Source organism: Lissotriton vulgaris, chromosome 5, assembly GCF_964263255.1.
Source record: "Lissotriton vulgaris chromosome 5, aLisVul1.2, whole genome shotgun sequence".
Lineage (NCBI taxonomy): Eukaryota > Metazoa > Chordata > Amphibia > Caudata > Salamandridae > Lissotriton > Lissotriton vulgaris.
The window spans coordinates 1,011,942,297-1,011,957,677 of NC_141693.1; the positions used below are offsets into that span (position 1 = coordinate 1,011,942,297).

At 49.8% G+C, this 15,381-nt stretch overlaps 1 protein-coding gene across 1 annotated transcript in view; it reads left to right on the plus strand.

Annotated features, from left to right (window-relative positions):
- Positions 1-15,381, plus strand: part of RRP12 (ribosomal RNA processing 12 homolog) — a 438,408-nt gene that overhangs the window by 209,810 nt on the left and 213,217 nt on the right. The window lies entirely within an intron of this gene.

A 15,381-nucleotide genomic window follows, 5' to 3' on the forward strand; every position in this document is an offset into this window, starting at 1 on the left:
TTTCCTACGTCTCCTACACCCCGCATCCGAGGGGCTACTCCCCCTTTCGAAAGCTTCTCACCCGAGCCGCCCTGCAGTCAATGCCCTAGGTTACCACTCCATGTCTCGAACCTTCTCCCCCCCCCCCCCCCCACTGTTCTTCCGGGCTTCAATCTAAACCACCCTGCCTCCTCACCCACCACTAATTCTCTCCCACCTCATTCTTCTATCCCTGTGATCCTAGGAACAAGTAGGACCCCGTCCTCCCCTTCATCGCCCAGACCTCCATAACAACTCACCACTATCCACTCCTGCTCCCCCACTAAAAGGACCATACCCAAACCCCTCAACTGCATGCGGGTCAACTACCGTTCAAATTCCTGCCATGCTACGGAAATTGCTGAGACCATTCTTAGCGAAAGCATTGACATCGCCTTTCTGACGGAAACATGGCTGAATGACCACTCCGCATCAATCCTTGACCTGCTTGAACCCCCAGGTTACACCATCCTCAGAAAAGACAGGCTTATCAAAATTGGTGGGGGCCTCACCATAATCTATAAAGATGAACTTCTACTCGCACCGGTCCCACACTCTGACCTGACTACTTTTGAATATCTGAGCGATGAACTCACTGTTCAGGGCTCCCCCCGATTCGTTTACAAAATATTTACCATCCTCCTGGTGACCCTATCTCCTTTGTCGATGAATTTTCGGATCTTCTTATTCAATCAGCGGTTAACAACTCTAGTAACCTCTACCTTGGGGACTTCAACCTCCACTGGAATAAAACTGATGACCCCTCGATCAACCTTATTAACGACCTACTTGATATCAGCAACTTGAAGCAACTTTGCAATTCTCCAACACACGACAAAGGTGCCACTCTTGATGCTGTCATCTCCAGCAAAGACCTGGATATTCTCACCAACATTATACCCATTGACTGGTCCGATCACCACCTCATCCTCTTCACGGTCAACAGCTCCATGCCCCACCCCCTCCTCTAATACAACAAAACAAATGAAACTAACCAGAACTCTTCACCTTATCCCCACGGACGAGCTGGACACTAAAATAAAAGCCCTCTTTTGACTTACTCCTCTCCCCCACACAACTAATGACCGTACAAATCATTACATCAGATCCATCGCTGAGGTCCTTGACCAAATTGCACCAGCCAAGCTCAAACTACAAAAAAGCAAACCATCTAAATCCTGGTTCAATGCTGACCTTAACAATGAAAGACGAGCCCTCAGACAAATTAAACGCACTTGGTTGCAACCGCCCTCCTCCTCTAACCTTACCCTCCTCAGAGCCTCTAGGGCCAGCTATAAAAAACATATTTTTAACGAAAAAGCATTCTTCTTCAGTTCACAACTTGACCGGGCAAAAATCTACAGAGAACTATTTAAAATTATTAAAAACCAAACTACTTCTGCCCCCACTAATCTTCCAGCTTTGGTTGAAAGATGTGAAGAAATTGCTAGTTTCTTCTCAGACAAAATCACAAAGATTGACCTATCCTTCGCCGCTTCACCCCCCCCCCCCCCCCCGCCCCCCCAGAATCTACCTCTCCTCCCTAACTTTCTCCCTGTACCTCCTGCCTTTCCTTCCCTCCCCCCCTCGGACTCGGCTCAACTTTCCAACACTGTCCCCCACGTGGGACCCCACTACACTGTACCCCAGTGAAAGAACAATGCTTCCTGGAGTAACTTTAGTCCTATCTCAGAAAGGGATATCCTTAACATCATCTCCAAGTTGAAACCATCCTCACATACCAGAGATCCCATCCCGGCACATCTAGTTCAAGATCTAAAACACATCCTCCCCCCGTATTGGACCACCATCAACAACTCCTCCCTCTCTTCCGGTTTGGTACCTGCTTCCCTCCAACTAGGTCAAATTACCCCCATCATGAAAAATGCTTTAGCTGACCCAACTGACTTAAATAACCTGCTCCCTATCTCTTACCTTCCGTTCTTATCCAACGCCCTAGAAAAATGCGCCCTGTGCCAGCTGGAAAATCACAACAACTCCTTCATCCTCTTAGACGCCTCACAATCAGGTTTTCGAAAGGGCTGTAGCACTGAAACAGCCATGCTCAACATCCCTGATGACATCCATCGCTCCCTAGACAAAGGTGAAGCCTCCCTTCTCATTCTTCCTGACCTCTCCGCTGCCTTCAATACTGTTAACCACGCTGCCCTACTCAACATACTCAAAAACCGTTTTGGCTTTGAAGGAACTGTTCTAAAATGGTTCACTTCCTTTTTCCTACACAGAACACAACAAATTAAAATTAGCAGTTGCCTTTCCAAACCTCTACCCGTCACCATGGGCGTCCCCTAGGGCTCCATTCTCTCTCACCCTATTCAACTTCTTCATGGAACCCCTAACCCTCACCCTCACCCTCAAACAAGCTAAAATTGGTTACCACCTCTATGCTAACGACACCCAACTTTACTATAGTATCAGATCCCATGCTGACATCCTACATCTCAGTTATACCTTGACCAAGATCCAATTATGGTTCCATCAAAATCACCTCAAACTTAACCCTAAAAAAACAGAAATCATTCTATTCACTCCCCAAAACACCCCTCTGCCCATTCATCACTGGATCTCAGACATCAAAGCCCTTAACTGCCCTCTCGCCATCTCTGTCAAATCCCTCGGCATCAGCATCGACCAGAACCTCAGCCTCACCCACCACGTAAAAAACTCAGCCAAAGGTGCTCTCTTCGTACTCCAGCACCTCAAAAATTCAAAACTTCATTCCAACCGATGACTTTAAATCGGTTGTGCAATCGTTGGTCCTATCAAGAATTGACTACGGTAATGCCACCCTCACAGGTACTCCTGAAGTCCACCTTGCCCCTATCAAAGCCATTCTTAACTTTGCTGCCAGGCTGATCACTGGCTGCAAACAATTCGACCGCATCTCCCCCGTCCTCAAGGACCTCAAATGGATCCCGATTGAAGGCAGATCAGTCAATAAAACTGCCTGCATCACCCACAAATCCCTCCATCAAATACCCCATCTTACCTCACTGAAAAACTCCACAAAGCGAGCTGCACCAGAACACTGAGGAGCACCAACGCTCTTACCCTTGTTCCTCCTCTACTAAAAAAGAGATCTACACAATCTCGATCTTTCTCGGGAAGTGCACCCTCTGTCTGGAATGCTCTCCCTAAAGAACTATGCTGTAACCCCTCCTACCCCTGCTTCAAAAAAGAACTCAAGCTGCTTCTTCTTAAAAAATACTGGAGCTCTTAAGTACTTGGTCATTGATCACTCTGCCTTATGCAGCTATATCCCCTCCTACCTCTACCACTCTATCTTCTATGATTTATTGCTTAATCATTGATCTTCCATGTTCTGCTCCATTTAATTTATGCGCCACATGTGCAAATTGTTTCTTATTGTCTCAGAAGTACCTATGCTGTATGTCAATCTGATACTCCTGGGTCCAGCCAGCGCTATATAAAACCTGTTAAATAAATAAATATATACACTAAGCTTCATTTAATTTCCTAACTAAGTTAAACACTCTTTGGCCCTAATAGTTATGTGCTGCCCTAGCCTGTCTTAAATGTTGCCCCCTTTATGTTTTAACATCAATTGCTACTTGCAATTAACAGCAACTGTTTTCTACTGATTAATATATGTTCTGAGGAAAGGCTACATAGTTTTTCAATTAGACTGTTGTGGACAAAACAAACTGCATGTTGTCTTGGGTCATTATCTCATGGTGGTGTTGGAGAGAATTCTGCAGATTTCTTTGGTTTGAATAACTAAATGTAACCCAACACGCTTCTCCCATGCTTGACTCACTAGCTTTGTTGACTTGATTTAGATTGTTACTTTTAAAAAGCATCATTCTTGAAAAAACCTGGTTCTAGAATATATTTCCGCTTTAGGTACTCTAGAATTGTCCCCTTAAACCTGATGTTTATCTTCAATGAGTAAAGGCATGCAGTTTATTGATGTACATAGGGCAACTGCAATTAAGTTACAGGTGAGCACCAAATTACGAGTCATAAAAAATTTAATTATTCGACATTTAAGGGGCCGACATGAACGATTTTGACATATTAGCACATCAAAGGAATTCCAAACACTCTACGAAATGCAAAAGGTTGAGAGAAGCTAAATATTCAGCTGATTATATTCAAAACATTATTCAACTACATTTTAATTCTTGTTCGTACATAAAATAAAGTTTTGTTATTTCTTCAAATTAAAATGTTTGTGTAAAATATGGTTGCAGAGCACCCAAACTTGGTTTATATGTGCGCACTGTTTGAAAGAAAAGATGAAACAATGCAACTTAAGTCTACTATTCCAACCTATGTTAAACGCTTATCTTTGTTTTAACATCACTCTGTTTCGCATTGTAAGACCTCTGGTATTACCTCTTTGTAATGCGTAAATAACTTGCATAACAATGTTCTATGCTACATACTTACTATGAATGTTCCTCACTAGGAACATACTGGGTACACTAGAGTTTGGACCGTAAGTGGAGATACATAATGTTTGTGTTGTTATATACTCTTAATGTCCTCTTGAATGAACTACTTTTATATTCGTGTGGTGTAATCAATGAGAGGAACCTATTTTTCTACTGGGAAGGAATCAATATTTTTATGCTATCTGAATTGGTTTGAACTATGTAGGGGTTTTGTTTATTGCAGCAAATTTTTTAAATTATTTTTTATTATATTCAATACCAGCAAAGCCAAAAACTGTCGGTCGGTGCGTGAATACATTGTATATCATCATTACTTTTTCCCACATCATTAATACATTAATTAATAATACAATGGCATACAGTTTTGAGTGTTCCACAACCATACCCCTCATGCAGTTTGTGCTACCTTCTTTAGTGTTCTTCATCCATACTGTCCTCCCTCTGTTCTTGCGGTGGTTCACAAATGTTTCCCCTGAACGTATTCCATGCCCCCCATATCTTGCTCCATTTCTGGGGACATCCACGATTAATGAACACTGTTCTCTTGGCCGCCATAGCCATGTCCATATCCTTGCACCAGGAGGCCAGAGTCTGCACTTTCGCTGCCACCCACTTTTGCGCAATATTGCGTTTAGCGACCATTATCCCCAGCGTAGCCCAGTCCTGCGCCAGATGAGTAAGGTCATTTGGCTCTTATATATTTAACAAACACCTCTTGGGCTCCGGAACCAATGGCACCCCTGCTGACTGCGATATTGTTCTCACTACTTTTTTCCAGTAGTCAGCAATTGTAGGGCAGTGCCACACGGTATGGTAATAAGTGCCCTCTTCTCCACATCTTCTAAGGCAATACGGATGTGTTTTTTTTTCATCTTATACAGGGTGTGTCTAGTGTAGTAGATACGGTGTAGGATTTTGAGCTGCACTAGTTGGAGTCGTCAGGGAATGCCAACCTCCCGCGGCGAGGCCAATGCCTCCTGCCATTCTGTGTCCAGGTCCCCGACTTCGCGGGACCATTTCTCCGTCAGTGGTGCCGTGGGGCCTGGAAGGTTATTAACTAACTTCCGATAAGTAAATGATGTAGCCCGCTTATGCATATAGTCAGTCAGTAACCTTTCCTTTATGGGGGGTCCCTCAGGCACCTCGGTTCCAGGTGGTATGGCCGTTGTCAGTGCGTGCTTTATCTGCATGTATCGGAAAATTTCAGAGGATGCCAATTCGTATTGCTGCTGGAGATGTTCGAATGTAATTATTTCCCCCTTAGTCCACATGTCCCACACTGTGGCTATGCCTATTGCATCCCAGCGCTTAAAACCTTTGCTATTTCTGAGTCTTCCCAGCGCTTGGTGTCCCAAAGAGTAGTGAGTTGGGTTAGAACTCCCTGCCAGCCCATTTTAGCCTGTGCAGCATGCCATATGGTGACTGTGTGTTTTGTGGGCCCTATAAGCGCAGGGGTTTGTCCCCTGTTGTAGAGAGTAGAAAGCGTATTTCCGGTACTCAACAGGAACCTGTCCGCTTTATATGCGGGGTCTACCTGTGGGGCATGTATCCACTGGTTGATTACCTTTAGTTGCACCGCCCAGTAGTACAAATGTATGGGAGTGCTATTCCACCATCGAACCATCCGCGAGTCTACTTGTTTTGCGCTATGCGTGCCGGCTTATTACCCCACAATAGGCTGGAAACTTGGGCTGCTATCGATTTAAAGTTGCTTGGAGGTACTGGGACCGGCATGTTTTCCAGCGCATACAGAAATCGAGGAAGTGCCATTTTAAAAAGCGCTGCTTTTCCCAGCACCGTCAGCAGCAATGATCCCCAGTGTGTTGCATCTCTCTTTAGACGCCCCAGTGGGGCACCAGATTGTTGGTAAAGAAGTAGTTTGAATTGGATGTTATTATATACCTAAATATTTAAATTTGCTGTCCGTGACTTGGAGCGGGCAGCCTTCAGGGAGTTGCGGTGGGGGGCTGTGTAATACGTATAAAATAGATTTGGACCAGTTTATGGTGTATCGTGATGCCCGTCCAAAAATCTCGCAAATATTCAGGAGAATCAGTATGGAGTTCCTGGGGGAGGACATATACAACAATACATCATCCGCGTATAGGGTATGCAGTCTTCCCATGCAACTATCCACTTTAACCCCCGTATCGTTGGTTCCTACCTAATCCACGCCGCCAGCTGCTTCAGCACCAGGGCAAGGAGCAGTGGCGATAAGGGACAGCCTTGGCGTGTCCCCCTCGCAAGTGGGAAATCACCAGAAATGTGTCAATTGGCCGTGACGTGTGCCACCGGCTTAGTGTACAAGAGACAAACCCACGCACCAAAATTTGGGGCCAAAGCCCAAGTGGTGCAGCACTGCAAACAGGAAGGGCCATTTAACCATATCGAACGCCATTCGCACGTCCAAAGAGAGTATGACAGCTGGTTCTTGAAGATATGGAATTCGGGCCATCACTCCATGTAAGCGTCTCAAGTTCAGTGCCGTATTTCTGCCTGGCATAAACCAGGACTGGTCTGGATGTATCAAGGTCGTAAGATGCGGTGTTAGTCTAATCACCAATAACTTTGCGAGGATTTTTGCCTCTGCATCGATCAGCGATATAGGGCGATATGAGGTACATTCCGTAGCAGGCTTTCCCGGTAGGCTTTTAGGTATCACCACTATGGTAGGTAGCCACTCATTGAGCGGTAGTTCGCCCTCACGCAGGCTGCCGGAGTACATGTCTAGAAGATATGGGGCAAGAGTCCCCGACGTCTTTTTATATAGCTCTATAGGTATACCGTTAGGACCTACTGCTTTACCAGATTGTAATGATCAGATCGCCACTTGTAGTTCCTCCACCGTGAGGGTCGTCTCAAGTGTGAGGGCCGCCCCCGGGCTGAGCTTAGGCATTGCTATGTCTTTAATGTAGGTTAGCGCTTCTTCCATTGTCATTGTGGAGGATGACGTATACACTTGGCGAAAATGCTGTGCTAATATGCGTACTATTGTTTGCGGGTCCGTAGTCGTTTGCCCCGCTCCTGTCTGAATCCATGCTATCCATTTAGGACCCCTTTCCCTCTTGTCTAGCCACGCCAGAAGTTTTCCTGCCTTGTCCCCGGTCTCGTTTATCTTATGTTGTGTGGCTGTGAGCCGCGACTTGGTCACCTCTCTAAGATATTCTCTGTGCTGCTGCTGCCTATTGTTCAACTTCTGGGATTTAGCTGGTGTGTGGTTGTTAGAGTGTTGTGCCTCCGCGTCATGCAACCCTAGCTCCATGTCATGCAATTCCTGCTGCTTCTCCTGCCTGTGCCCTGCGATAGAAACTATAGCCTACCCTCTAATAACCGCTTTATAGGCCTCCCACAGGGTAGTCTGTGAGCTGACCGACCTATTATTTTCTTTAAAATAGTGTTTCGTCTTTGCAATGACCGGTTTTTAGATCTTCGGGACCTGTAAATAGCCTGGGTAAATGGTGTAAAAATACCTCCGTGTCTTGTCGTGATATGAATATGTTAATAGCACTGGAGAATGGTCGGAGATACCTCTAGGTCTTATCTCTAGACTGTCAATGTTCTTGAGGCTATCTGCCGAGGCTAGGAAGTAGTCTATTCTGGATAAGCTATTATGTACCCCCAAGTGGAAAGTGTAGTGCCACGTCGTGGGGTGGTGCTTTCTCCACATATCGGTTAGCCCAAGTGCCCCCAGAAAACTCTGACGGCGGGAGACGCCAGGCATGGGAGTCTTCACAGGGTATCTGTCAAGAATACCATCTATAGTCGCATTGAAGTCTCCCCCCTATCAGAATTTTCCCTTCCGGAAGATCAAGCAAAAACGTGCTAAGGGCTGGAAATGCTATTGCATGTAGTGCAGGAGGAATGTAAATAGAGACTATATTGACCGGCCGACCCTCCCACTGACCCAGAATGGCCGCAAATCAGCCTTGATCGTCTGTTTTTGTTCTATGCACTGGGGATTGTTTTTTCACCAAGATGTCAACCTCCCTGGAACCAGAAGAGAATTCTGAATGTACTACCATTTTAAACCCCGTCTGTCTAACGCCTTACATGTGGTACCAGTGAGGTGCGTTTCCTGCAGTAGGGCCACTGCAGGAGTGCATCACTTCAGATACTGCAGAACCAAGCCCCTTTTTAGTTTGTCTCCAAGGCCGTGGACATTCCACGTAAGCTGGGATAGAGGAATCACGTGCGTCACGGGGTATGCCCCTGGGTTGGGATCAGCTCGAGTTGGTATTCTTGTAGGGTGTGTGGAAATAGTCACAAAGGTAACTGCGCACTGCATCTGTCGGGAAATGTGTGGGAATAATCCAACCTTGTAAGCCCTGCTGAAAAAAAAAACGAAAAACACATTACACCCCCAAAAATTCCCATCCTCTCCGCCCCCCCACCCTGCCTCCCTGCCAGACGTAATCAAAACATACCCGCCTCCTCAACATTGCAGAGTGCTTAGTCCCAAACCCCCGAAACAGTGATTGCGTGTGAGAGGTGAGAAGTCCGAGGGTAGTCTTGGTCCTTCCCCACCCCAAAGACAATTTTTGTATAAAGTTCAGTTCATCTCGCGGTGCAGGTAAATCCAGCCGTGTGCCCTCACACTGCGTCCATTCGCAGTATCCATCCGCCTCGCCCAATCTTATTGCTCGGTCTCACTCGGACGCGGGTGTTATTCCTCTTGCTCCCGACCACTGCCCCCGGTAGTGTCACTGGCGTCTCTCCTGGCGTTTGGGTCCTCCCACTTGACGCCATCCCTCGAGCCAGTCATGAGCCTCTTCAGGTGTTAAAAAAAAAACACGTTTTTCCATATGCCACCAAACGCAGTTTCGCTGGGAATAGCATGGAGTATGGCAGTTCCCTGTTCCTCAATTCTCTTTTAATCTCCATGAAACTCCTGCGCCGCCTGGAGACTGCCGCTGTATTGTCTGGGAAGAATGACTCCACCGAGTTCTGGACTCGTAGCGGCGGCGCAACCCGTCCTGTTTGTAATATAGCATCTCTGTCCTGGAAATTTAAGATGCGGGCCAAAATAGGTCTAGGGGGTGCACCGGCTTTGGGCTTGCCCCCCGGCACCCTGTGAGCCCTTTCAAAAGTGAGAAAGTGGCTCTATATATACTGGACCAGAATAAGGTACAGTGTGTATAGTCCACAAACCCCAGAGGAATAACAGAGGTTAAAGCCAGGTGTGACCTTACTCTCTAAAGTGGTAGCTTGGTCGAGCAGTAAGGCAGTACCAGAGGACAGTGTAAAGCATTTGTTGTACACACTCAGTCAGCAAAAGGTTTCACGCACTCAAAGACTGAACTCCAGGCCAATTGTTTTTATATCAAAAGATATAGTTGTTTTATTTCTAGAACCAACAGGTATCAAAAATATACTGCTCTCAATATGAGAGGTCTCAGATGAGTACTTTGCAGAAAGGCAATAAACTTTATAAAGGCAATAGGTACAGGGGTTGCAGTAGGCAAATTTAGCATTGAGCTCAATGGATTTACTTATATAAAAACAGTTGATTGCTCTGTAGATTTCTTTGGTAATTCCAGGACTGGCTCCTAGGTTCAGTCCTGGGGTCTAAGCTGAACACAGTTTAGCAAAACGATTTAGGTATTGTAGTGATTTTTCAAGAATAAAAAGCTATTTTAAAAGTTCACACTTCGCCAGATTTCTGTGGAAAAGTTACTATGTTAACCAATGGGAGAAAATTCTGGTTGCAGGTAAAGTACTATCTCGTTACTTTTGTAATCCAGTACTGGTCTCCTGGGGCCAGCACTGGAGTCGCAACTCAAAACAGGTAAGTAATTAAGTTTCAGTATTTCATATGATTTTTAAAGAATATTTCTAGTTTTCAAATGTAGATAGAAGAAATTTCATAGAAAAGTAGACAATGAGTTCCTATGGAGAAAATACAAAGTACTAGTAAACCTGCTAGGGATTACTTTTGCGGTTCAGTACTGGGCTACTGGGTACAGTACTGGCTCCTCTCCTGATCACAGGTGAGTATTTTGGTATTCGGAATTCGGATGATTTTATATGAATATTTTAAGTTTTCAAAAGTAGACACTTTGAAGATTTTTTGAGTCGAACCAGTCAATGTTATTCAATGGCAGGTAAGTGAGTTACCGGTTTCCTGGTGAGTACTTGACTGGTGAAGTTGTGGTTCTGGGCATAGACTCAGGGGTCCCCCAGTGTCAGGTAGGTACAGTTGGTTTACACTCAGCAGCACAGGGGCGGCTGGGTGCAGAGGTAGTTAGGCCCAATGTTATCCAATGGGGGACAGGGGGCCTCCGGTTGGTGCCTGCTGGCTAGCAGGCCACGCGGCTGTGGCAGCTGGGCTCCTGGTCACTTGCTTAGGACAAAGGGGGAAGCAGGATAGGACAAAGGTGGCACAGCCAGCGGTACTAGGGCGGCTGGGTGCAGGGTGCTTTTGAGCCGTTGGGCGCTCAATGTTATTCAATGAAGAACTTGAAAATCAATCAGGGTACTTGTAAAGCCCGCTGCTTACCCGTGAGGGACCCAAGGCGCTGAGGGGAGGGGGTGCCGCTACTGCTCGACGAGCCAGGTCTTGAGGAGTCTTCTGAAGGCGAGTAGGCCTTGGGTCTGCCGTAGGTGGGTAGGGAGGGTGTTCCAGGTCTTTGCGGCGAGATAGGAGAAGGATCTGCCGCCAGAGGTTATTCGTTGGATGCGGTGGACATCAGCGAGGCTGGCGGAGCGGAGCTGGCGGGTCGGGGTGTAGAAGTTGAGTCTGCTGTTCAGGTAGGCTGGTCCGGCGTTGTGGAGTGCTTTGTGTGAGTGGGTGAGGAGCTTTAAGGTTATCCTCTTGTCGACGGGGAGCCAGTGTAGGTCTCTCAGGTGGGGGGTGATGTGGCTGCGGCGAGGGACGTTGACGATCAGTCGGGCGGAGGCGTTTTGGATGCGTTGTAGTCGTAATAGGTGTTTGGCTCGGATTCCTGCGTAGAGTGCGTTGCCGTAGTCCAGTCCGCTGCTGACGAGGGCCTGTGTCACTGTTCTTCTAGTTTCGATCTGGATCCACTTGTAGATCCTGTGGAGCATGCAGAGGGTATTGTAGCAGGAGGAGAAGACGGCGTTGACCTGTTTAGACATGGAGAGGGATGAGTCGAGGATAAATCCTAGGTTGCGTGCATGATCGATGGGTGTTGGTGTTGCTCCCAGTGTGGTCGGCCACCAGGGGTCGTCCCAGGCTGAGGGGGTGGGTCCGAGGATGAGTATTTCCGTCTTGTCCGAGTTTAGCTTCAGACGGCTGTTCTGCATCCAGTCTGCGACTGCCTTCATTCCCTCGTGGAGGTTGGTTTTGGCTGTGAGCGGGTCCTTGGAGAGGATGAGCTGGGTGTCAGCGTAGGAGATGATCTTGAGGTCGTGTTGGCGGGCCACTTGTGCGAGGGGGGCGATGTAGATGTTGAACAGCGTCGGGCTGAGGGATGAGCCCTGGGGGACGCCGCAGATGATGTCGGTGGCCTCTGATCGGAAGGGCGGGAGGCGGACGCTCTGGTTCTGCCGGAGAGGACGGACGTGATCCAGTCCAGGGCCTTCTCTTGGATTCCGGCTTCTAGGCTTGTCTTTAGAGTGCGATGGCAGACCGTGTCAAAGGCGGCAGAAAGGTCCAGGAGGATGAGGGCTGATGTTTTGCCGTTGTCTAGTTGGCGCCTGATGTCGTCTTTGGCGGCGATGAGGGCTGTCTCGGTGCTGTGGTTTCGTCTGAACCTGGACTGTGACAGGTCCAAGACCTTGTTGTCTTCCAGGTGGCGGGCAAGTTGCATGTTGACTATTTTCTCGATGACCTTTGCCGGGAAGGGGAGCAGGGAGATGGGCCGGAAGTTCTTGGGGTCCGCCTTGGGCTTCTTGAGGAGGGTGCTGATTTCGGCGTTTTTCCAGCTTTCCGGGAATTTCGCTGTTTCGAAGGAGATGTTGATGACCTTCCGTAGTTGGGGTGCGATGGCAGCATCTGCTTTGTTGAATACGTGGTGTGGGCACGGGTCTGACCGAGATCCTGAGTGGATGGAGTTCATGACATTGCGTGTCAGGTCGTCGTTGACTTTGGACCAGGAGGTTTGGCGGTTGGCGCTGGTGGGTGTTCACAGGGGAGGTGGGGTCTGGCGTAGTCGGTGTGTTCATGGTGTCGAAGTTGTCATGGATGTCAGCAATCTTACGGTGGACGAAGATGGCCAGTGAGTTGCACAGTTCTTGTGAGGGCGGTATGTCGTTGGCGCTGGGGTTGGAGAGTTCCTTTAAGATGCTGAAGAGCTCTTTGCTGTCGTGTGCGTTGTTATCCAGGCGGTCTTTGAAGGAGGATCTCTTGGCTAATCTGATGGGGTGGTGATGTCTGCGGGTGGCGTCCTTGTGGGCTGCGTGGTTGTCCGGAGTGCGTTTTTGGAGCCATATCTTCTCAAGTTTCCGGCAGGCACGTTTAGAGGTCTGCAGCTCGTCGGAGAACCAGGTGGCTCTCTTGCTGGCGTGGTTATTGGAGGGTTTCTCGAGTGGGGCGAGGGTGTTGGCGCAGTCGATCCACTGTCTGAGGTTGCGGGCTGCGGCCTCTGGGTCGGTGGGTGGGTTCTGGGAGAGGGTGGTGATCAGCTGGTCAGGTGACTTTGCTCCAGCAGCGGCGAGGCAGCTGTTGGGTGCGGTGGTGCGTGGTTGGTTTGTTGAAGGTGACATGGATGCAGCGGTGGTCGGTCCAGTGGAGTTCGGTGGTGTGGTCGAAGGCGACGTGGGTGCCTGTGGAGAAGATGGGGTCCAGTGTGTGGCCAGCGGCGTTGGTGGGTGCGGTGACGAGCTGTCTGAGGCCGAGGTTGGCGAAGTTGGCGTTGTTGTTCTCGAGGTGAAAATTCAGGTCCCCGAGGAGGATGTAGTCTGTGGGGGAGAGTGCGTGGGTGCTGGCGAGGTCGGCGATGGAGTCACTGAATTGTGCTCTGGGTCCGGGTGGTCTGTAGATGAGTGTTCCTCTGAGGGTGGTGGTGGGGTCGGTGTGGATCCGGAGGTGCAGGTGTTCAGCGGTGTTAAGTGTGTCGTCTGCGTGGGTGGCGACCTTGAGGGTGGACTTGTGGACGATGGCTATTCCTCCAATTCAGTTGGCGCGATCCCTGCGGGTGATCTTGTAGCCGTCCGGGATGGCTATGGCGATGTCGGGCGCCGAAGAGTCGTTCTGCCAGGTCCCCGTCAGGAAGGCCACGTCTGGGGCGGAGCTGTTGAGCAGATCCCAGAGCTCGATGGCGTGTTTGCGTGCGGAGCGGGTGTTGAGGAGTATGCAGCGGAGGTGTTTGGGTCCGGTCCTTGGAGGTTTGGTGGTTCTGTTGCAGGTGAAGCTGTAGGTGTGGCAGGTGAAAGGTCCCTGAGTCAGTTTCAGTGTGGCTTAGAAGCAGGTGTGGTTTCGGCCGGCGTTGAGTGCGTGGAGGATGCTGGCATCGTAGCGGAGTCTGGTGTTCGCAGGGTCCTGGGGTTCTGGTGCTGGGTGTGGTCCAGGCGCAGACGGACGCAGACGGGCTTGCTTTTGGCACGCCCGCTGCGCGCGTCCGCTGCACTGCCTCCATAAGAGGTGGGTTGGGAGGGAGGAGCAGCTGGGAGGCGGGAGCGGGGGGGCCAATGGGTGTCCGGGGCGGGGCCGCAGGGATGCAATGGCGGGAACGAGGGAGCAGAAGAAGTCGGCGACAGGAGCAACAAGGCAGCTGGCGGCTGTGTGGTGGAGTGGGGAGCGACCTGCCTGCGAGGGAACAAAGGCTGCAGGCTCGGGGACGGAGGATCTTCTGGAGAGACCAACACTTCGAGGGGTAAGTTGGGATCTTGGAGGTTAGGTAGGCACCCAGGAGTTGGGCACAGGGACCCGGGGGCGCCGGTTGCAGGGGTGTCTTTTGAGGTTGGGAATCTTACCCCCTGCTGGTCGTGGTCTGAGGGGTCCTTTGTCCTGAGGCTGCAGGCGTCGTCGGGGTTGTCGAGGAGGGTCTTTGGGCACTGGACTTCGGGACCCTGTTGCCGGGGGGACGTCCTCGTGGTCTTGGATCACTCTGGCACGGGCCGGGATCGGCGGGTGCAGAGTGGGCTGGTCCGGAGCTTCCTGGCTGGCACCAGGGGTATTGTTGCAGCAGAGCCTCTGCTGATGGGAGTCCCAGTCTTTAAGAGGGTCAAGGCCAGCAGGTCCTCTGGGTGTCCCAAGGGTGCTGTCCACGGGAGTCGCCGGGATTAGGCAGGAGCAGGTTCCAGGATCGACAGGCCGGTAGGGCTGGGGCCAAGTCAGTTGTTGTCTTCCTGTTGTTAGCAGCTGCACGGCGCGTGGTCTTCTTCTTGATCTTCTTTTCTTATCGGGATCTGAGGAAGGAAGGTTCAGGGAGCCCCTAAATACAGAATTTAGGGGTGGTACAAGTAGGGCAAGGTCCTGGGGTGGGTACACCCCCTAACCTGCTCCTCTCCTGTAGGAGGGGGGCAGAAGCCTAGCTGGGATTGGACAGGGCTTCCCATATTCACCTAGTCTTCCCCACCTGAGAGGTGGGGGTGGGGGTGGCATAGGCTGGCACACCCACCTTCCTGATGTAGTTTTTCCCACCAGTCTTCCCGCCAGTGTGGGGGTCAGAACTGGTGGGGGCCAGTTGCTGGGTACAGCAAATGGTCTGGAGAAGCTCACAGAGGCGGCATCCCTTTGAAGCTTCCCCCTGCCCATCCTGGAGGGGGAGGGGGGTGGGGTAGACCTAGCACATCGCCCAGGATGTGCATTGTTGCAGGCCCAGGAGAGCGGGGGCTCTCCACCCAAGGGTTCAGCAACATGTCTGCTGTGTGGCAGCCACTCAGCCCAGACGTGGATTGTAGGTTAGGTTTTCAGGGGTCATCTCTAAGATGCCCTCTGGTTCATTTTACATGAAATCCCATACAGGCATCGGTGCGGGTTTAATGTGCTGAGAAGTTTGGTACCAAACTTGTCAGTCTTCAG